Source organism: Lepisosteus platostomus, chromosome 9 (genome assembly GCF_059453375.1).
Source record: "Lepisosteus platostomus isolate fLepPlt1 chromosome 9, fLepPlt1.hap1, whole genome shotgun sequence".
NCBI classification, from domain to species: domain Eukaryota; kingdom Metazoa; phylum Chordata; class Actinopteri; order Semionotiformes; family Lepisosteidae; genus Lepisosteus; species Lepisosteus platostomus.
Genome location: NC_142619.1, coordinates 10,318,865 through 10,343,403, shown reverse-complemented (window position 1 = coordinate 10,343,403; position 24,539 = coordinate 10,318,865). Strand labels below are relative to the sequence as shown.

The following is a 24,539-nucleotide window of genomic DNA, read 5'->3' as shown; positions in this document are numbered from 1 at the left end:
TAATGTCAACGGACAAACAAACAGAGAGAGCGAGTATACAAATACCTGTAAGTATCAAGAGGGGAACTTGATCTTGACTGGACATAGGTGAAGTACTGTACCTAAACTGTGCACTTCATAGAACCCAATTCTGATAGCAATTCCAAAGGGCACCTTTGTACTGTTTTTTTTAATTCTTGCAATGTGCGTACTTTCATAAAAAATAGCAATGCTCAAATGATTTGTTCTACGAAAACTAAAATGTGTTCTACCACACTTTTGTAGCACTCTTTTTTTCCAGCTCTTTCCTATTGCATAATGACATGGTTTTCTGAGTCTCTGTGTCTGAATTTAATGAGTTTCTGAAGTATTTTTGCTTTCTTGCTTAATTGTACCTGATTTTCAAGAAAATCACAATACTTATAGTATTCACTTACACTTGACAAAAGTGATACTATTGCTTACCAATGTTTGTACAGTATTTGGCTGCACACCCATTTAATAACAAATTCTCACATTGATTATTTCACACAAATAAGATCAAATAAATTGCTTTAATATTTTTCTAATGCCAGGAATTTTGTTACTGTGAAAGTTACTAACTGATTTGAATTGCAAGCTTCATAAATAAACTCAAGTGCATGGTAAATTTAGTATTAAATGGAACCTTAGTGTACACAAATTGATCAGTGTTAAAGGCCAGGTAGTTTCAATAGTGTCTTGAATATCTAGCAATTTAACCTGTAAACACTTCATACAGTAGCTTCTGAGGAACCGTACACAGTCTAGAAGTACCCAAGCTACCAAACTGACATGTTTGGTCACAGCTCTGTTACACTACAGCAGTTTTTAACTGAAGCCTGGGATCAGAAGGTTACTTAACTCTTAAACTGAACAAAACATATCTGTTCTGCTTTGTGGAACCTGTGGTTTTAATATATGAAGTTGCTACTTTACAAGCCCTTCATTATAAAAACTAATAAGTTACGCTTACTCCTAACAAGGTAAACACCAGTAGTATTTTTTTTCCAGCTTTAGTGAGATGCAACTTTTATCATGAATACAAATATGGTAATTTCGTTAGAGAAAAGCCTTTTTACCTTTAAGATAAATACCAGTGTATGTCATTTTCATCATGCAATAACACTGGGATACTTATTAAAAATGCATTGTTTATATTTTTGTGATCTTCATATTCTTAACTACTTTTTCTTCTGCAAATAAAAAAAAAACGTATTCTCCTGTATTAGCTCTTAATAGTTAAATCCAATCAAACATGCTTGTTTTATCACTTTACAGTATGGCTATAGTAAGCCCACACAACTAATTCAAATACAATATTGTGTACAAAATTAGGTCACATTATATTCTGAGTGAGGCTGGACTGTGTTCTGTACACATACGTAAGTAGGTCCCATTAGCCTTTGGGGCTTACCACTCTGGAAGGGCAGCAATTGCATCAAAGTTATATAACTGTAGCTTTGTCAGTTTTTGTTTAGAACAAACTATTTAAAAAGACCTAAATGCAAAAACTGAATAACCTTTGCACAGAAAGACAGCCTCCTCAAAGATAAGCTTATTCTCTTGAATTTCATTTTTTACAGTTTTATTGTTGTTTCATTATACTTATATTTAATTTTACTTAATGTGTCCATTGAGCTTGACAGTTTCTTTTTGTGATTTTTTATTTACTTTTATTTCACTGGTCTTTTGTGCATTGTTCTGCTTTTTCTGTGATGTACTACTGTAAAAAAAGTATTTGTAAAGGTAAACAGATAATTATTTTTGTCTCAGAATTTTAAACAATATTCTTCTAGAGTGACTTTAATTTTCAGATCCAATGCAATCCTAATTTTATAAAAGTTTGTAACTGAACAAACATATTGGCTGTCAGCCAAACAATATTATTTTGACACAGAAAATTGTGTTGAGTACCTTGTAGCTTTTTGCTGTTTGTTGCTAAATGTTATACACAATTAGAACTACAGTACGTGCATACTGTTTGGTGGTTTCCTTCATGAAAATAATAAGCATTCATATAAATAATGTTATTTTATTCAAGCAACAATTGAGAAAACCCAATGTAAAAATAACTTAAGGACAAACACAGACCTCATTATGTTCCCCTGCCATTCTGTGCACCACAGCTCCAGAAACTCTCAAGTTAACAATAAACAATAAAACTGCTTTGTGTACTGTATCAATACCAGCTCCACTTCTCAAAGACTCAGCCATAATAAGGAAAATAAGCCAAGTGCAGTTTTTTTTTTCTTGATTACTGGGATATCCTGTGATTGATGTTACTCCCAAAAGCACAAAAGACAGCTTGCTGGATGTGTTCATTGAAAAATAAAGAATTTGCACAGCAATGAGTTAATTTGTTATCCCTTTTGCTTGTTTAAGGAATATTTTGTCATTGCAATACAGACAGTGCTCAGTTTCCAGACCCCTCACTTTTAATGCTGCCTGCAATGCAAACCCTTCCAACCCCATAGGAATTGCAGCTTCCTGCTTTTTTTTTTGCTAATGCAGTAACCAAGAAAAGAAAGTCTTCTGAATTAGAGCAAAGCTAATTTGTGGAATCTATCAAGCCACAGACTCCTTGAGGATTCAAACCAAAAAACCTGCCAGGCTTCAATGCTTCACCATTCAAGTGCACAGGTTTGTTCTATACATTGTCCACACCACTTCACACCAACAGCTCATGTTCTGGAAGTTCAGTAGCTAGTGTGTGTGATCTCCTTTGTTCACCAACAAAAGAGAACAAATGTGTGTGGTGTGACTGTTAACTGGTGAAACTGCAAATGCTTGATGCTGATTTTAGTGGTTTGTGTCACTGAGATTACTTGCTGTTTTTCTTTACTACCCACTGTAATACCAGACATAACTATATACAGTAGTTACTGTATATATATTTTGCGACATTTCTCAAAGATTGTTAGAAAAAAGACTAATGTGAATACTACCCAGTTCAAATACTGCTTCTTTTGTTAAATAAACCATAGTTGTTGTAGACATAAGCAATATCACATAATAATATTTAAAACAAGTTTCAGTACTTCCAGATTTATTACAGCAATATTCATATTTGTCAAAACTCTTTAACAACGTTTTAATCTTTTTTGGATAAATAGGTAGCATTTCTTTTAAAAGTAATTTGGAAAATCAGAAAAAATAAAGCTTTGACTCCTTTTGTACATCTCAAGTCAATTGTCTTCCTCAATTAATTTACCCTGACCTGTTCGAACTGTGTAATCTCTGAATTCGTGTGCAGCACCTGAACCACGACAATCTGAAACTGACGTTCTTTCATCTTGGGACTGTCACCCTGGTGCCTCACCATAGCACTTGCTTTAGAGTGTATTTCATTTTATCAGCCACTGGCAGTGGTACAGTATGACCTGGCACTGGGCCTGATTTGGTCTAGAAAAGCAAAGTGTGAGGATGGCAGAGAGCTTATGAGGCCTTTTGCTGTTTCTGTTCTCAAGTGAAAGGTCAATGTTTTCAGAAGAATAATAATTCACAGGATGAATGCTGGAGGCTTAACACTTATTTTCCATTCAGAACTCATTCATTGAGAATAACTGAAACACAGCAGAGTTACAGCCAATCACCTCTCACTGCTGGTGTGTTTCTTATGATCAAACAATGCATCAAGGATGCAGGTCATATTCATTGGATGTACCCTAAAACAGATTGCATGACAAAGAAAAAACATATTATCGTTAATGCACATGTGATGCAAGATAGAAAGATAGTATGATGCAGTTCACCAGTTTATGAGTTCACATCCTATACTTTTTAAAGTATTGCTTGGTGAAATCTACAACAACTGGGCAAGTGAAAACAGAAAAAGAGATATCATTTGGAATAACATTAAGCAGAAGAAGCCTGGTATATTTTTGATCATTTGTTCAAAGGCATCTGTGATCTGTTTGTAGGGAATGGGAAATGGGAAATAAATGAAGTCCGTCAAAAGGAATTTCTCTGTGCACTGATTGCAAGGAACTGAATGAGTAAAAAGATGGCAAAATCAGCAGTTGACATGGATTTGTCTAATTGTCTGGTTCCTTCTTCATATGAAGAATAATTCATGTTAAAGATTAAGTGTACCTCTAGCAATAAGACATGTTGGGTGCTAACCCAAAACATAAAAGCCAGTTAGGGCCGAATATCACAAAAACTGGCAAGAAGTAATATCCTTAGAAAATGCTAGAGCGAGAGTCAGTGACAAATACCAATATATACAGTATGATGGCATAACATTCAAATTAACATAATTGCTTCTCAATTCTAATGCTTTTTATAAACAGATTCCAATGGAGAAATGTAGAAAGAACAGATTTAATGTTTTCTATTTTATTTTGGAACCTAACCACATGGGCTACTTGTTTAATGAGTCATATCTAACCTAATCAATATGAGTGTTGTTGGAGGTTTCTTAGTTTCCTATTCCTGTCAGGTTTGACCCAATTTCTTCTCTTGTGTGATAACTCCCCCACTCTCCCTAGCCAAACACATACACAGCTCTGCTATTTTCTGGCTCTAGCTATGCCAAGGCAATTGAATAAGGTTAATCCACAAGCAACCAATATTTCATTTTTTCTTATAAGAACCAGTAGTTCTCAGACTTGAATTCCTACAAGCTCTGAAAATCTTTGAAAATTGTAACTCAATTGTAAATTACTTCTTTCCTCAGGAGCAACAGCCAGACTCAGAATACCATGCGTTGAAATACCATTTGTATTCATTCGTTAATCAGCATCAGCTGCAATATTTAATGAGAAAATTGCATTGTAATTCATGCCAATTTCTAACTTGGGATGACAATCCTGAGCAGAAAGATCCTGTACAATTAAGTGTACAGAACATTGTATTGGAATTGACTTAGAAATGCATAACAATTGAATTGTTTCAATATCAATATAACAATTGTATTTATTAACCTTCAATAATAAAGTAAAAAAAGAAATACTCTCTAACTGGGCTTATCTGAACTCATTTTTCAACAGATTTCAATGTATTTCAGAAAGGTTGTCTGTGTAGGATTTCACAAATACTTCATACAAAAAAATGATGCATCTACCACAAAAAAGAAAATAATATTTCTTAATAGATATCTGAAAACATTTGGATCATGTGGTAAAATGCACAGTTTTATTATCCAATTCTGGACAATGTAACTGTTGCCTATAACATTTTTGTTGTTGTATTTGGTACAACGTTTATTGCCAGCTTGTCCAAATCCACCTGCAAATGGGTTATAGATGGAAACAAAATTATAACTGTGTACTGAATGAAAATCATATGTGAGGTACTGTATTTAATTAGATTTGGTTACACAATAATGACAGTAAAGTTTTAAAATGTATTAAGATATATTTACTATTAAGATATAACAAATGTCATATACATAAGGATTTTTACTTTAATGAACAGTTTTCCAAACATTTCTTACTAAAATATTCAAAGAACACTAAAAAAAAGTACTATGTATGATCAAGCCAAAGTGAAGACACCTGTTGCATAAACTCAAGGCAAAAAAGAGCTCCAACCGCTAATTCAGATCCTTAAAGTGAGATCTCGCAATTATCACAAATTATGAAAATGCCAGCTGTTAAAATACTCTAGCCCTTGCTCAGTTGTGGTTAACTTTATTGTCAGTTTTTTGTTTCTGAGTTTGCATACATACATACATCTTTACATTTTTATATTAGTAAAGAAAATAATCATATAAATGATAATTTCACCACTGCAAAACCTCTTCACCTCTTGTTTTTTATATGTCATCACAGTATGCTTCAATCACACAGCCCAACAGCTGAGTGAACACACACCAGACTCTATTCCCAGCTCAGAAGGAGCTGATCAGAGTGCTGAAGTACATTTCTAGCTCTCCCCAACTGCTTCTGCAATTCCATGTTTGTGAACAGAACACACTACCTTCAGCACTTACTTTGAGTTGAAAGGTGTAGAAGTGCCTTTGAACTTGCAGTGGTTTTCCTTCTCTTCCCCAGTTCCTTCTTCTCCCTTTAACCAGACTCACAATGCAATGCCTGTTTTGTTGTGAAGACACCCTGACTGAAAGCTCTTTTCCTGACTCGTGATCAGGAGCTCATTAAGGCAAGGTCACTCCAGGGACAGGCCTGACAGCAGGGGGAGAGCTAAAGGGAGTAGGAGGGAGGCATATGGATGGAGAAGTACAGCACAAGCAGCAGAAGAATTGGACAGAGGAAAGCTTAGGACAGATGGAAAGTAGGGGTAAAGGCCTGAGAAAAAAGTTGGGAGTTAAAAAAGAAGCAAGGTGAAGGATACAAGTGATCTGAAGCCAGTTTAATAATAAGTGCAATTAGCATAAATGAGCATTTATTGTTGAAAGAAAAAGCCAAGTTTCCTTTGATGATGCCAATGAAGTTAATATGTGAAAAAAATAGTTTAGACAATAAAATCTTATCAGTTATTTTAGTTAAAATAACAGTGAAATGTACCCACATACTTTATGCTGAATAAAACTTTTTTTCTGTGGAAAATTGTAAAACTAAAATGCATTATTAATGTGCAAAAAAGATGATAACATCAGAACATTGTTCATAAATTACATAGTAAGGTAAAATGCTGAAATCTGCCACATGCAGTGCTACACATCATCATAAAAATGGTAGTGAGTGAATACAGTGAGGATACACTTAGGAATTTTTACCTATTGTTATCAGTCCTATTACATACAGTATAGCCACGTCACCGTACTTTCATTTCCTTTATATTCTAAGAAACGACAGCAGACTGCAAAAAAAGGGCATCTTACAACCGATTAATTCTTAACACTTTTCTTAGTTATGGCACAGATTTTTTTTTACAAATTTATGAGATGTCTTTGAGTTGAAAGATAAGACTCAGTAGTTACCATCTATTGCACAGTGTATTTTGTAAACTGTCCATGGTTAATTTTGTCAACAACATTTCTGATCAAAATCTTCATCAGCTAATTCTTTTATCTTTTACTCAACAATGACAAAAAGCTCTTGTAAATAATTTCGAATGATGATGATGAAGATGCTTTGCATTTTTGTTTGAGTAAATTAAGAAGAGACAAAATCACCTGTGTGACTAAAACTCAGATGAAAAGGAATGTCGTCATGAGAGTCACTGTTTGAGCATTTTTTGTCTGGCAAAAACTATGCTGAGTCTAATTGGTACAATCTTAGGGCTACTACTGTATAATAATTAGCAATTCCCGGGGTCTGTTCTTTTGTTTTTTTTTCTATTATTTTGTATCTGTCCCTCATTTCCAGCAGGTCTTATCCACACTCCAGAGTAATGAACTCTTATTTTGTGTTAATTGAAGCAATAATGTGCATTTCTATCAAATTATATACAGTAATAGAATAATACAAGTGTATGTGGCAGCATTTGGACCAAAGAAATACTGAATTGCAAGAGTCCAAAACTGACCAAGCATTTTCCCTGTATAACATAAAAAGTAAGTGTGCAGACGCAATGTGGATTAGCACAGCTGAAGTCAGTATTGCAGATGCAGATGCAGATGAATCTAGAAGAGACCTTCTTACAGCTGTGGGTCAACTAAGGTAAAGATGAGGATGAAATTGTTAATACATAACCAATATTTTTAAATGACAATATTGATTGATGATAGTTTTTAAGGCACTCAGTGAGAAGCTGTCAATGTACAATTTTTCAAGTGTACAGTATATAAAACATTTTTAGCATGAATCTACAATATAATTTCATAATATTCTTCTGTTAAGGACACTTCTCTGTTGCCCGAGGAAATGTGACAAGAATTTGCTCATTAGAATACATTTCTGAATAAGGTTAATGTATTTTACTTTATCCATCAAAATACCATAGACACATAATTATTTGAATCAGTCCCGCATCATTGCAGTAGCAGAGTATCAATTACTGTATATAGCACCTTATCTAAAGCCCAACACTTATGTAACGTTATCTAAAGTTCCCATTCTAAATAAAAAAATGCTAAGATCATTTGTTTATTTGGCAGGATTGATTTGCAGTTTTGGTCCGAAAGCAAGTAAGCAGTAAAAGAATACCAGAAGGGGCACTGTAGCTAATTAGTGTTAAGTAGCTGGAACCATAAGTGCTGTGCCAATAAATAAAAAAAGTGCTTCACTGCTTTCTTAGAAAGTTGCTTTAGTAAATCTGTTAGGCCATAGGACCCTGCAACACAAGAATTGGGATTTCTAAATTAAAATTTGCAAGCACATCACATTCTGCAATGCTTGTTTAATAGAAATATAACTTCTCATCCTTGTTATTTCTTTTTACTTTAATTTATTTTTCGACCCTTCTTTCTTTTGCTGTTGTCACTTCATGTTCAAACATGTACTGTAGCATATTACAATCTGGAAGAAGTAAAATTTAAATTCCAACAAAACAAAGGTATTGGTGACCTTCCTTGTAAAGAATGTTATGTATTTCAACTCAATTTATTATATTGTATCACTTAAAAGTGCCGTGAGTTTACCAGAAATTTATTTTTTTTCCTAAGGGGAAAAAACTGCTCAGGATGACCACAAGATGGAATAATTACATCTTTTTTATTGAAATCAAATGTTTACAAATCAGTTTGTTCCCTATGCATTGTAGGTACTTACGTAATAAAAACAGCATCTGCAATTTGTTAAAACCTACACTGTTCTCAAGCAGCTCAAGCTGGCTTAAGCAGCAATTAACGTTTTGGTATCTGGTGTCAGAAAAAAATACTGCAGTCATACCACAAACTGTCACGGTAGTCATCCCTCCTCTACAGGGCGCTCCAACCTTTTACTATTAGTTTCATTATTACGTGCACCTGTCTCCTGTTTAACCCATCAATACTGTATATAAGTTATGTGCCTCCTAAGCTCTGCGCTCAGCATTGGAAGATAGACACCCGGATGCCCACCTACCAGCAGGTCCGGGAGAGACCCGACAGCATAGGCTTCATTACGGCATCCTGACCATCTGGGTCCGGGGCTTGGAGCACCTGGCCCTATCATCGTGTTTTTAACTTCCTGTTCCTGTTCCAGTTCCAACCCGGTTCTCGTTTTAACTGTCCGTCTTGGATTGATCTCTGGGCTACCTGGACTTTGGACTACGCCCTGTTTTTCCTTTTTGGACTCCCACTGGACTTGTTTGCCTGCGCTCCCCCTTGCACCTGGATCACCATTGGCACCGCCCCCTGTCTATCCTCCCATCCATTCTTCTCCGTGTTTTCCCTATTGTCCTTCTCCAGTCTCTTCTGGATTATACCGTCTGCATAGGGTCCTAAATACGCACTACACAGGAGTCAGAACCATCTCCCGTTTCAAAAACACTTGATCAGTTGTGATCGACCCCTTGGGCAGACCCTGGTGATCCCCTGCAGTCTTGACCTGAAAGACAGATGGCTCAACAATGACTCCAGCTGGCTAAACAATGTCCCCAGGGAGAACTCTTATCTTCTGCCTCAGTCAATTACACAGTTGCAATTACACACCAAACCAGTCCATAAACCACTGGAGTGGTTGCCAACACGGTTACAATAACCAACCAGATGAGGAGCCTATTTAGGGATATTAATTAAAAGGGAGAAACAACAACAGAAAGGCAACATACGTATACAGCAACCCTTAATTCCTGCTTGCTAAAGCACCCTCAGGTCACTAGGTATAACATAATATTCTTCACAGCAGGATATTTCTAATGTGTTGCCTGAGCTGGAGAGGGAAATAAATAGCGGCATAATGGCTCTCCAGACGGAGCTGGGGAAGAATAATGTCAGTAGTTCTGCCCTTTAAGCCACAGATGAGGAAAAATAAGATACCGTAGTAGTAGCACAGTCCTTTCAGCTGGAGATGGATTCAATATGTGCTGGTTGATCTGACAGGGCTCCTCCTAGGATTTGACTCCATGTGAACACTGTCTTGTTCTCTGCTCAGTGCTCCATTCTTTCTGTCTGAAGCAGGATGCACAGCTGATCCTTCTCCAGTGATTGCTGAGTGTCCTGTCAAACTACCCATGATCTGTGCACCACCATCTTGGGAAGAGGAAAGCTTCAGAAAAAAATGCAAGTCCACAGGGGAAGGCACCACTCCTTAAGGACTCGGCCCCACATGGCATCACAATAATTATTGTTATAAGCCGGTATGGTGTTTTGTGATATATTGAAATACAAGCCTTTAAGTGTTCTTTTTGATGATTATCTTGGATTTGTACTCAATACAAAGCCCATTAAATAATATGATCAATCGTTTCTGCTCCTAACTTCTATTCCAATTGGAATAAGGCACAAACACATCTACTGGCTACACGTAGGTCACTGTACTGTATTCCCGACTGTAATAATTCATCATTAATTAATATTTCTTCATTAACCTGTTCTGTATTTTGTATTTTTTATCACTTTTGTTTTCCAACTGAAATCCGCAGTGGTGGCAACTATCCCTTCTGTGAATTCAGAATATACAGTATCTGTCATTTTTAAGTTATGGAAAGAGCAAAATCTGAATTTGTTTTGACACAAGATGGTATTCACATTAATTCAGAAATGAATGTTTCAAAAATGTCAATTAAAGGTTCAAGGACAGATGGTACAATCATAAATAAAGACTTAAACACAACACAGTTTCAGATGATCACACTTGACACAAACCAGATTTTGCATTATATAACTGTCATATTTATTTTAGCAAACTTACATGAAGAGTACTTGCATGTTTAGTTGATTGCAGCATTTATCATTTATTTTAGATAACTCATTAGGGTATGCTGGTATGACAGTGATGTTAAATGTTAAGATTCTGGAATATACAGTTAGCTGGTTCAAAAACATGATTTTCCCTTGTGGCATTTTTAGTGTGTATTCTTGCAATGGACAAGAGCTAATTACAAAACTCTGAAAGCCCCTTGATTGCCTCATTTGCATGTTTCAGTGTGGTGAGAAAAGTGGAGTTGCAGAAATGTGTGCTCTGAAAAAACACAGCTGGATGTCTCTATGAAGGATAAGTACATCTAGGAATAAATGTCCTTGTCATGGTAGGTTAATGAAGTGCTGATCATGATATTATCCACTATGATTGGTGATGCACAATACCCCAAGATGATAGCATACATTTATTATAATTTGTCTTTAATTACATTCATGCATTTCCCGAAACTGTAACGAATGCTGTACATTTTAATCATGTAATGTTTATAGTCATTTGGTAGTTTCATAAAGTCTCAGAAAGTTTACGGAAGCTTACTAAAGCTGCTTTGTTTGTCACTGGGAATTAAAGGAGAGTGAATAGAGAAATAAAATACAAATGCCTCTTGTCATCGTGGGGTTTGAATATCTGTGGTAAATGATTATTAGCTTCATTAGCTCTTGTGGTGTATTTTTAAAGGGTCTATAAGACATCTCAGTTTCAAATCTGGCAACCATCATCAAGCAAATCAAGGCTAATGTGATGATGGCTTCCACCAGGAAGAGCACAAAGGAAAAGTTTGCCTAATGTGTAGCCAGAAATGTAGTTTATAGTGATTACACACAACCAAGGGTAACAATTGTACATCTTCAAATACCTTGGGTAACATCAGGATACGGTGTCTTTTAAATTATTAAACTGATATCATGTTGCATTGTCCAAACAGAAAATAGTGTTATAAAACACAAAATATTGAATGACTAAACTAAGGACATCTTGTAGCTTCAAGATAAACAAGGATATATCTAGTCAGTACTGGGTTGAGAGATCTCCATGAAAAACCAAGTTGCCTCTTTGCACAGATGCCCAAGACACAAGATGCCAAAGCAACAGAAAAATTATTAGACATCTTTATAATAATGCTTAATTCTAAGTGAAAGAATATACCTTACCTCTACAAAGATAAGTAAATATAATTATTATTATGAACTAAAATTAATCAATTGTGTTTGGGATAACAAGTTAACTCTTGAGATCTATAATGCAATAATTACAGTTTTCTTTATTTAAACAATCTAGTCAAACAGTTCTATGAGCAATTTGAAAAAATACAAACGATAGAGCTGGGCTGAGTTTGACACAGCTGTCCAGTCTCTCTGTGCTCTGTGCCAGTTGTACAGTCAGGGATGGAAAAGAGAGGGAATTTCCTGACTAGTGTTGCTTAGCTAGGTGCTGAAGATGGAAGCTTAGTGTTTGGTTTGTCCTGGGGTGTAGCACTTTTACTGAATATAGTTTTGATTTTCATGCTGTCGAGAAAAAGGTCCAACTGTATTAATTCTATTTATAAGGTGATATTTTATAAGACTTTACAATCCAACTTCAAAATCCTCATGCTCACCTACAAAGCTCTGCATGGCTTGGCACCTCAGTACCTGTCTGATCTATTATCGCCCTACTCCCCACCTAACAAACTTCGCTCTTCTAATTCTGGTCTCATAACTGTCCCCCACGTCTGTCTACACTCTATGGGTAACAGGGCCTTCTCCTGTTATGCCCCTAAGCTCTGGAACTCTCTCCTCAAGCATAGCAGAGATTAATTCACCTTCTCTAAACTCCTTAATATCCAGACTCTTAACCTTATAACTTATAACCTTCTTCTTTAGAAGAGCCTTTACTTATCTGGTTCCATTTCTTACCCCTCTGCTCCTACTATATTTAGTACAACCATCTACTGTCTCCTCTGCGTATTCTCATCGTGTTAACCTTGTGTATTTTTTATTGTTTATTGTGTATGTTTTATTGTTTATTTTTAATTGTTGTTGTTGCTGTTGTTATTCTGTAAAGCACTTTGAGAAGCCAGCTTTAAAGGCGCTATATGAAATAAAGTTTATTATTATTATTAAATGTACAATTGACTAACCAATCACAAGATTTCTCTAATGCAGAAAGAATCTTAGGCAGAAGTCTGTTTACTTATTGGCTTACTCTCGATCTGGCCTGGTGTCTTGGAAGTTCAGTTTCCTGACTTAGACAATGATGGTTGCAGTTATGTGATTATGGCCTTGCAATAGCTTTTAATTATATAAAGGTACCTTTTGAGATACCTGTTATCAGGTGAAGTTTGTTCTCCACCTTGCAGGTTCTTCATTGTTTGGTTATCTTTTGGCTGATCGACAATGATTTCTGGCCCAGGGTCCCAGTTCACATGGTCTCTATTAGTTTAATAAACTAAGAGAATGCAGACACTAGACATTTATCATTAAAAGTATCAAAATTCCACCCTTATTATTTCTTTGTTTGAGTCACAGACTCAGGATATGCTGCTTATCAGAGGCCCCTTTGAGTCCAGTTCCAGCTGCTAAGGTTATTGTCTGGTTATGGCAACAGGAAGGTTATTAGAAAACTTTAATTATACTAAATTCTCAGTATTACAATATGCATTGCTGCTAAAACATATCAGCTATCAAAGAACACCGGAGCGAGAATAGTGTTCATGGAAGGAAAACAAGAAGAAAAAAACTGATCTCCAAAAATAAGATTGCTACTCATCTGAGGTTCACCAAAGAGCACATAGATGGTCCCCATGGCTTCTGGAACAATGTCCTCTGTACAGACAAGTTGAAGGTAGAACTCTTTGACCCCAATTAGTAACGTTATGTGCGGCAAAAATTAAACACTTCTATCAAAGAGAAGAACCTTACCATAAGGCCAACAGCCATATCACCCTGCAACTCAGAACTGGCAGCCCACTGAAGCTAAGCAGGTGTGAGCCTGGTCAGTACCTGGATAGGAGACCTCCTGGGAAAACTAAGGTTGCTCCTGGAAGAGGTGTTAATGGGGCCAGCACGGGGCGCTTACCCTGCAGTCCATGTGGGTCCTAATGCCCCAGTTTAGTGACGGGGACACTATACTGTAAAAAGGCGCTCTCTTTTGGATGAGATGTAAAACTGAGGTCCTGACTGTCTGTGGTCATTAAAAATCCCAGGGCACTTCTCGAAAAGAGTAGGGGTGTAACCCTGGTGTCCTGGCCAAATTTCCCATTGGCCCTTATCAATCATGGCCTCGTAATAATCCCCATCTATGAATTGGCTTCATTACTCTGCTCTCCTCCCCACTGATAGCTGATGTGTGGTGAGCATTCTGGCGCACTTTGGCTGCTGTTGCATCATCCAGGTGGATGCTGCACATTGGTGGTGATGGAGGGGAGTCCCTGTCATTACCTGTAAAGCGCTTTGAGAGGAGTGTCCAGAAAAGCGCTATATAAGTGTAAGCAATTATTATTATCATTATTATTATTATAACTGTCAAGGATGATAGTGGGATTTGCTGCCTCAGAATCTTGAAGGCTAGCCATCATTGAGACACCCTTAAATTCAGCAGTGTATCAGCAGATTCTAGAGCAAAATGTCACCTGAAGTGCATCTTGTAGTGAGCCAGATCCTAGCTTAAAAAGAATTACAAGAAGCAGAAATTTTATATTTAACAATGATCTAGTCAAACACCTGACTTGAACCCCAAAATAATATTTTGGCAGGACCTGAAGTAAGCTATCCATTTAAAGAAGTCCTCAAAAATTGCAGAGTTGGAGGAGTCATATAAGGAGGAATGAACTAAAATTATTCAAAACCAATGTGAGTGAACAAGAGTTACATGAAATATTTACTTGCAGTCATTGCTGCTGGGGGTGCTGATTAATGAATTTAAAGGTTTACATTCTTTCACACATGGATAATGAATGTCGCATAATTTGATGAAAAATAAATGTTTAAAGAGTATTATGTTTCATGTCATTTCATTAGCTTAACCATATATATTATTAGGACTTATATTCTGATCTAAAAATTTTACTTTTTAGATATGTAAAAAATGTGAAAATCCTAAAGGGAAAAACTTTTTTTGGGCATCATAGGTTGCCATCTTTTTTTCCTTTCATTCTCTGTTTTTTTCTGTCCTTCTAATTCAGGTCCAGTATCTGTTCTGCACTACACATTTAAACAACGCAAGCAATTTGTGAGATGGCAATGGAGTGTTCACTGGCTGAGAGTTAAGATTGCCACAATCTGTGGTCCAAAAAGAAGACTTTAAATAGACAACTGTGAGTAGTCTGATAGATGCATTTGTCATTTGGTTTTCTTACTTCATTTATTCATTTCTTCTATGATGTGTACTGTATATGTATGTATACTATGTATATTTATATATTATAAATATATAGGTATTTATAGAAACCAACTGTGAATCCATCACTCTGGTGAAGTCAACAAGAAAACAAACATACCGACACACTACTGTACAATAGAAAGAGAACATTTGTAAAGTTTTCTTTACGGACATGGTCATGGACACGTTGTCATTATGTTGCAGTGAAAAAATCTATTTTATTATTCTAATGTGTTGTGATTAAATGTATACAAAAGGGCATAATGCAAGAGATGAACATAGTCTTTTTTAAGTGTAATACAAATGAATAAGAGAATTTCAAAACTCCATTGCTATTACTAAATATATACATAAACAATATAAATCTATCTGTTTCCAAAATAATTGGTTCAAAATCTTTGTATCCACTTTGAGGATGTAGTTCATATTATTTTATTTTAATCGAGAATGAAATCATAGTGAAATACAGTATGAGACAGACAATGCTCTTAAATGGAGCATGTAGTATATTTAGAATTCAAGAGAGAGAGATGGCTTTTAGAAAATATGTTTGTGCTGTGAGGCAGAGTTAGCTCCATTGGCCCACCACACTGTGGGCTGCAGTGAAGCAATGTGTTCCTTTGAAACAATTTGTATGTGTGTGCTGTCTGCGTTTCTCGGTGAGTGTCAGTCAGCCAGCTAATGATGGGAACTGGGGGCCTGGGAAGTATAGTGTCTGTGAGGGCTGTTTATTCCTTAGTTGCCAGCAATTTCAGTCAGGCACTCTTTCCTGCTGGGATTCTCTAACAAAACCTACATTCACTTGCCTTTGCTTCTGTTGCAGCTGGCTCTGCTTTCTCTGTGCTGGTGATCTCCCATCCCTGCAGCCTCAGTGTGAAGCTTTTTAAGGGGGTGACAATGCTAGATGATTTGAAACTGAACACCAGTGGGACCCTCATTCTAATTGAAGCCACAGCTAATGCCCTCCCGTCTTCGGCCTCTGCTTCTCAGCTCGCAGCTTTTCAGTGTAGTGTGTTTGAAACAAAACTACATGGGGAGCATGTGACTGTCCAAACAACAGAGTTACACTGTGAAATGACCTAGTGTAATCCTCCATGCAGATTCAGAAGTAAATTACATTAGAAGGAAGGTGTTCATTGGTTCTTGTTCCCAAACTTTATAATTAAGTTTAGTCTTCAGTGAACCTCTCACTCCTAATCACATCGCTTATGGGAATTAAGGAGGATTTCCATAGAACTCTGTATAAAAATGTAAATGTAATTTTCATGAGACGCATGCTAAGTTTAGAATCTTACTGGAAGACTGGTTCACAGTTTTATCAATTGGCTTTTGCTTTTGGGTGACTGCAAAAAAAATGCATTTTTTGTAGAAAATCTAATCAATTAATGTATTTTTTTAATTTGTGCACTTTATGTGCAATGTACCATAAAGTGCAATGGAAAATGTTAAATATTACCATTTTGAATCACATATTAGAATCCAAAAAAGATTTAGACTCTATAGTCTTTCTGAGCTATAATTAATGTTGTAGGGATTGAAATAAATTTTCAATACTTTCCTGTCTATGAATCCAAACATTTTCTAACCAGTACTGTATATCCAATACAGGATCATGGGGAAGCCAGAGTCTCTCCCAGCAAGCAACTGGCACAAGGCAGGATACACCCTGGACAGGATGACAGTCCATTGCTGGGCACACACAGACACTCACACACAATCACACCAGGGTAAATTTTTAAATAAGCTAATTTACCTGCAGGTAGGTCTTTGGAGTGTTGGAGGAAACTGGTGAAACTGGAGGAAAAATACACAAATACAGGGAGAACATAATCTCTACGCAGATAGCATCCCAGGAATTTAGCCAATTCAAGGGCAATACAATGCTAATCACTGTGCCACCATGATGACCATTAGTTTTTTGTAAATAATCAAAGTGTCAATATCATTATGTAGCAGAGTGTAGCTTACGAGTTTTTAAATGTATTCATTCATCTCGTTTGTACATTAAAAATGTCATAAGCATTATTTTTTAAAATTCTATTTGACAGTTGAGTTGTTTTCCCACACATTTTTTCTTACTAAAGCAATTTATTTTGGAAGACATTCCACAGAAAACACAAGACAGACATTGTAGTGCAGCATAGCTCAAAGTTAGGCATTTTTTATTTGCTACTTTGCCTTTAAAGCTTTTTCTCATTTAAAATCACTGTTGTGATACCAACAGTTTTCACAATAATTGACACAGACCTTGAGATTGTATACAGCACTGTAATAATCTGCGTATCTGAAGTTTAATTATGGTGTGGTGTAATGCGTAATTGCAATATGTTTCAGCTGATCCCTTTAAACATTGAAGGTCCTTCCCACAATGCACTTCATTCTTGCAGGTTTCTAAATGGTGCACTCTGTGTTTTTCTTTGTCACTGTTTTATGTTCTAATATCATTCATAATTTTAAAGCCATGGATAAGAATCATTGGGCATCTGAGAATTGTTTGGACTGTACTATTTACTGCATACTATTTCATTGATTAGGAAATCTCAGGGATGTGGTATCTTTTAAGAGTATGCTGTCACTATAAAAAGGAATGTTATAGTAAAATACTATGAAAAGGAATATTGATTAGCCATTACTGTTTTAATGGGACAGGAACTGTCTGAACAGAATTTTAATTCCTCTGCTGTATAAATCATTTCATTAATAGTTTTAAAGGAAGTTAAGCTGCAATACAAATAAATGACTGAAAAAGAAATGTTAAGTTCTCATTTTTTACGTCATTTGTGTTTAAATCATACAGTATGTTCTAAGATGATTTATACAAAAAACTTTATCTGTTTAGAAGGATATCACCACTGAGAATTAAATGACAAAAACAAGCACAATGAGTTTATTGAACTGGGGTTATATTGGTTAAGTTGGTCCCTTTCTGTATGTTAAGCTCTTTTGGATCCTTTGGGATAAGGCATAGTACCTCCACTTAGAGTTTCTAGTGGTCACTCAGTACCTGTCCATATTCTGTCATGTCTTGGTTTGATCTTGGTGTTGTTTCTATGAGGCTTAACAATTTAAGCACATTCAAGCAGCATTTCCCAGCCTCTGTTGGTCTGCTGTATAGTTACAGTAGCTGTAAAGTATTGTATTGGAAACCATGCTCCCTGGCAAAAGATTGAAAGTCTTCGCTTCTTAACTGCTGGCTGTTTTTAGTGACAAGAGCATCTGGAACTCCAAGCTTTACAAAAATTGATGTTATATTTGTAATTGAATGTAACAAGAAGTCCTTGCCTTTAGGTGGAATCAATTCAGCTCCCACATTGTATCAGCACACTTTAGGCATAGTGTACGGTTGCAGTGGCTCTTTCTGCTACTACGTTCTGTGTCTTTGACAGGCCTTGCATCTGTGTCCTATGTGTTTAATGCCTCTATACATGTTTGGCCAGTAAATAACATGTCCCCTGTGTCCGTTGAATACTCAGCTGCACTCTATCTGTACAATTTTTCACCTATTTTGTTCAGTGTGTCATTTGTGATAGTTTCTTCAGCTGTTGTGCTGTCAGACACAATGTGATTAAATGGGAATCTCTATTTCATTTTTACTAGAGCTTGGGATACTGTTTTGCACACTGAGAGAACAATTTGTCAGAACATACCTTTACTCTCTGAGCAAAAATCACTGTTTGTCCAGAGAAGTAACATGCAGCCTCTTCTTGGAGATGGCTGTAAGTGGTTTGTGATCTGTTTCCAGCTTACTGGTTGCCCAAAAATGTACTCTCGAAACTCTTAAGAGTCACAGACTGTTCTAGGGATAACTTTTTGTAATTTGAACATTGTGGTTTTCTGCTAGTGTCATACTACTTGAAGCTTTTTTAATCATCTATTTGACAAGATAAATTAACAGAGAACAAAATTACATTTACCCTGACAACCTGGAGAGCGCATATTTATACAGAAAGTCATTAACATGCATAATCTGAGTGAAACAGTTTCCTCAATGTTTCAACAGTACTTAAAATGTAAAATGTAAAAGTAAAGGTATATGAGCCTGAGGCCATCTGTCAATACATCAATTTTTGTATGTGAGTTTTTGAGCAGTTTTTGGCTCAAAGAAATTTAAGACTATTTCTTTGATGAAGCATATTTTCAGTTCCAGGCATTTGTTTCATGTATGTGGTTACATTGTCACTCTCTGCTTGTCTCCAAGAGGCTTCTCAGTGCTCCTAAGTTTGCTATCATGAGTAACATGAGTAAATGTAACAATATAAGTCATATAAATCTATACTTTTTTGTAAGTTATTATTTATGAACTGTTTTTAATAATTAATTTGGGAAATCATTGACTGATATATCTTGTTGTTTCTTTCTCAGTACCATCTATTGAAATCACATTTTAATAAACATAATATTAAAGACAAGGTAGTGACAGGGTAGGATGATTATCTTATTTGACCTACAAAAAAAAACAGAATATTATAATAAACATTTTGTCACAGCATTTTGTCTGTGACAAATACAAATACTATCAAGAACACTAACTATGTATTGTCATTGTGCATATTTGGAAATATATTGTATAGTTTTGGTAGTAATCATACAGTAAATAAAAATTCTGGAATTCTTCACCCCATCTAGGCCACTTAGTAATTGATAAGGATCTAGACTTTTCAAGGAGGAAATTGTTTTGTGGTTTTCACAGATGTTATTTGGCTGTTGAGAGCCCTCCGGGATGCTCCACATGTTTCACAAGCTGTAAATCCCAGGACTGAATACCATTTTTCAGGTGGATGATTATTTTCTATAAAACATTTAGGAAAGTCAACTTTTTCTTGAGATGAGAAACAGAGCAGCTGTTTCTTCCCAGCTGTTCAGCTCTGACTGTTAGTCATAGCCACCAATCTCCAAACCTGGGGAATGGCAGTGGCGGGAGGGGGTGGAACAGTGGTCTCCTGAACCTTTCACAGAGGGTAAACAGTATACAGTATTTTTCCCCAATTTTAAAGATCTCATTAAAATATTATATTGCACAATCTTTGTGGGATTTTTCTTTGTATGTTTGTGTGCAGGTATGTAAGGGACTGAGCATACTAGAAAATTTGTCAAGAATCTAAATGATAAGTTAATTGAAGGTTAAATTCCACTTTTATATAACAAAGACATACTAACTGGGAAAGAGGGAATTATTTTATATGATTCACTGGTAATGTGTGTAACATTTGGGCAAAGAATTTGAAAATGTGAATGTTTACAGAGCAGATGTAAAATTTAATACTATGCTTACGCTTGTGAGTAACAGAGCCTCAAGCTCAAAAGAAGGTTTTGCAATGGACTAGTTTCTAGTCTTGTTTCACTTTATTTTAACAGAAACTTAAAAACATACAGTACTTCAAAGCCGTAATACATGACATACTGGAATACCTCGCAGAAGGACTCCCCAATTCTTTGTCTGAAGTTTTCAACTGTTCAGCAGGTCTCCTTAATTTTAATCAATACCACAAGACCTCAAGAAGATGGTTAAATTATCTCAGTTAAGACTCAATTGGACTAATTTATCCCTCTTCTACAGGTCTGAGGATGCTAGTGATTTAAGGAGACTACAAAACCTACTTGACTGTAGCTTTAGGCATCTTTAGGAACCTTATACAGTATCCAGTCAATCAGTTTTGAATTCTGTATTTCTACATTGCCTCCAGAACTGTCAAGTTAACACACACAGAGTATTTTATAAATATTCTCAGATCACTCTAGTCAGTTCTGGAAGAGGAATGGAGTCCCACAATAAAATGTGATTATAAAAAACATTATTCCCACACTATTACAGAACAAGAGTGGTACAGTGGTTAGCATTGCCTGCCCTGCAGTGGGTGCAGTTCTTGGAATGGTTTTATCTGTGTTGAGGTTGCATGTTCTCCTCATGCTAGCATAGGTTTCCGTTGGAAGCTCTGGTTTATTCCCACAGTGCAAAGCCTTACTGATTTTTTAATTTTTCTATCAACAAAATGGCCCTGGTGTGAGTGTATATATGTCTCTGTGTACCCTGTTATGAATTACTGTCCTATCCAGGGTGTATCCCACCTTTGCGCTGAGGCTACCATGACCCTGAATTCCAAAAGTGGTTATTGATTGTGATAAGCTCATGATAATAATCATGCACATCTCTCCTAATGTATTATGAATATCCCTGGTGGTTCCAGTATTGCCCTGCCTTAATGTCTTATGCCACAGTAATTAGCACTGCTTCTCTATGCAATATAGCACAATTAGTTGTCTTTTCTGACCCTGTGTGCTTAGACTCTTGGCTTAATATGCACAGGGGTCTTGTCTTTCCCAAGTAGTAATACAAGTCTGCAAATAGATCAATTTGTCAATTTGATCAATTTGCCTCATGTGCACTCAAAGGGAAAACCTCCCTATTGCTCATAGTAGAGCTCTAGAATGCACATCTGGGCAATAATGAAATGTACGGCATTTAAAACTAGAAAAACAAGATAAAGTGCTGAGGAGCACCAAAAATACAGTTCTCTGCTCTCTCTCCTCCATGTGTAGCTTCTGCAGCACATCTTTCAGTTTCTTGAAAGTGAATGTTATAAAGTTGGTGGAGGGAAGACAAGCCACATTTGTGGCTTGAAGTTTAAGACATATTTTAATTCAGATTGTTTCCAAATATAATTTGTACCATGCACCATGCACCATGCACCATGTACCAAATTGCCTATGCCAATGTCCAATATCAAATACTTTGAAACATAAAATAGACAGCTAAACCACAGTTCTACCATTTCTGAGTCCTACCAGAGTGTGATACACTTTCTCTCAGCTTTATAAGTTTCACTACTTTTTCATGCTTACAAATTAAGACCAATCAACTGAAAAAAAAGTTCTTGATACAAACAGGGCTCTGTTTTATAATAATGTGTGAAAACTATGCTATATTGAAATCTATCAAATCTTGTAAGAAAATGTGCCTATATACTGTATAGTTTACTTTGCAATAGGTATTTCATGTAGCTGTAGTTCTCATCTTTAGATATCAGAACAATTTCAAAAGAAAATGTTCAATCTTTAAAAAAACTGACAGTTTCATTATTAAATCCCTCTAACATCAGTTCTCTATCTAATGACCTGTGTTTTTAGATTTCAGCTTAGATGGAAGGAAACTCCCCTTAGTGTAGCATTTAATATAAAACCATATCATTTCCTCTAAACTGCTAAAATTACCAAAGAAAATGCATTGCTGTGCTGTCATTTTTATCATTTTATTGCACAACATGTTTCCAAAACGTTTAGAGCTCTTCTGTGGATAGATTAGAAGATAAAATATACACTCAAAAATACTCAAAGCAATAGAGCTAGGAGAATTAGTGCCCAAAGGTTTATAAGGTCCACAAGATGCAGTGAATTTCAAGTGATTTTCCTTTTGTAATGTTTTCTTTGTGAAGGGTTGTTAGAGAATCTAAGTAATGTTTAAAGTGACACCTGTCACAAAGCGTTCTTTCGGGACCCTATGCAGACAGCACAATCCAGGGAGGAGTGAGGAAAACACAGGGAAAAAAGCATGCAAAGGGGCTGGAAGGAAAATAGGGGGCGTGTCCAAGGTGCGCTGGTGTTCAGGGGGTGTGTCCGAGGAAAACAAGTCCAATGGGTGTCCACAGGAAAATCCTTGACGAAGCAAATGTCCAGAGCAGAGTTAAAAGCCGGAGAGGGATCTGGCGAAGGGTCGGGGGAATAAAAAGGAGGAAACAGGACCTGACGCTACAGTCCCAGACCCAGAAGGTCAGGATGCTGTTGTGAAGCCTGTGGCGTCGTGCTCCTCCTGGACTCACGGGCTTCTGGGCGTCCATCTTCCAAAGCTGAGTCCAGATTGGCAGGAACATCTGGCTTTTATAGGATTGATGGCAGGAACCGGAGGCAGGTGCAGGAGATGAGTACAAAACTAGAAAGGGCTGGAGCGTCCTTAAGAGGTGGGGTTCTGAGCATGTCAACACCCTTGTGAATAGGTGGGTGTGGAAAGCTGTTCCACCAGAATAACAAAATATCATTTGATATAATGTAATTAAAGTAAGCCGCATTAGTCCCCAGAAGCCTTTTGAATTGAATTATTTATAAATTTCTGTAAAACAGCCTCATTTGATATGAAAACTTTGCCAGCAAACCATTTCTTTAAAATTTCAAATTTTCCAGATTAGATGGATAGATAATACTTAATTAATCCTGTAGGTAAATTGATGTGTTACAGCAGTCCAGCCCAAGACAAGCAAAAACAGACATCAGAATTGTTATAAAACAAAAGACAACAAAATCAATAAAAATAAACATAAAATAAATAAATACATAGGTGTGTGCAAAATGTAATGATCATAGTCACTGTAAAATCAGTAAAATATGTGCAAAATGTGCATAGGTTTATACAGACTGACTGTCCAAAAAGTACAATGGAGCAAAAATGCTGTCCATAGACGAGCAAATGAAGGGCTAACAGTCCTAGCCTAGGGCAGTGTTATACACCCTGACAGGCGCCGGGAGGAAAGACCTGCGGAAACGTTCCCTTGAACACAGTAGCTGGAGCAGTCTGTTGCTAAAAGTGCTCCGCTTCCCAGTAACAGTCCCATGAAGTGGATGAGAGGTGTTGTTCATGATGGCTGTGAGCTTGGTCAGCATTCTCCTCTCAGCCATCACCTCCAGGGGGTCAAGGCTCATCCCCAACACAGTGCCAGCCTTTTTGATAAGTTTATTGAGCCTATTTGCATCTTTTGTCATGATGCTGCTGCCCCAGCACACAACAGCGTAGAAGATGGCCACCGCCACAACTGATTCATAAAAAATGTGTAGCAGTGTTCCACACACACCAAAGGACCTGAGTCTCCTAAGAAAATAGAGTTGGCTCTGACCTTTCTTGTACAGGCCGTCAGTGTTACCAGACCACTCCATCTTATCATCCAGGTGTACCACTAAGTACTTGTAGGAATGTACGCCCTCTATGTCCTCACCCTGGATGGAAACAGGGTTCAGTGGAGACTTATTCCTTCGAAAGTCCAAGATCATTTCTTTGGTCTTGCTGGTGTTAAGATCTTGAGATGGTTAAGATGACACCACTCCACAAAGTTGGTAATCAAGCTCCTATATTCCTCCTGCCTCCCCTCTCTAATACACCCCGAAAACTTCTGCAGATGACATGTCTCAGAGTTGTACCTGAAGTCAGAGGTGTAAAAGGTGAACAGGAATGGAGCAGGGACAGTCCCCTGTGGAGCCCCAGTACTGCTAACAATCTGTTTGGACACACAGCTCTGTAGCCGTACATACTGTGGCCTGCAGGTCAGATAGTCTATAATCCAGGACAGCAGGGGAGTGTCCACCTGCGCCGCCCTTAGCTTATCTCTCAGTAAAGGTGGATGGATGGTGTTAAAGGCACTGGAGAAGTCAAAGAATATAACTCTCACAATGCTCCCCATCTTCTCCAGGTGAGAGTTAGCTCTGTGTAGCAGATAGATGACTGCATCCTCC

At 36.8% G+C, this 24,539-nt stretch overlaps 1 protein-coding gene and 1 long non-coding RNA gene across 4 annotated transcripts in view; one reads left to right on the top strand and one right to left on the bottom strand.

Annotated features, from left to right (window-relative positions):
- ptn (pleiotrophin) overlaps positions 1–6,094 on the bottom strand; it is a 98,042-nt gene extending 91,948 nt beyond the window's left edge. For 2 of the 3 annotated variants that reach the window (XM_088646911.1, XM_088646912.1), the window contains exon 1: positions 5,936–6,068. The gene's annotated coding sequence lies outside the window, so the exon portion shown is untranslated. Of the gene's footprint in view, positions 1–5,935 lie in introns of all 3 variants that reach the window. The other variant, XM_088646910.1, reaches the window with a different exon arrangement.
- Positions 1–24,539, top strand: part of LOC148654540 (uncharacterized) — a 214,658-nt gene that overhangs the window by 175,454 nt on the left and 14,665 nt on the right. The gene's annotated exons all lie outside the window — the stretch shown is intronic.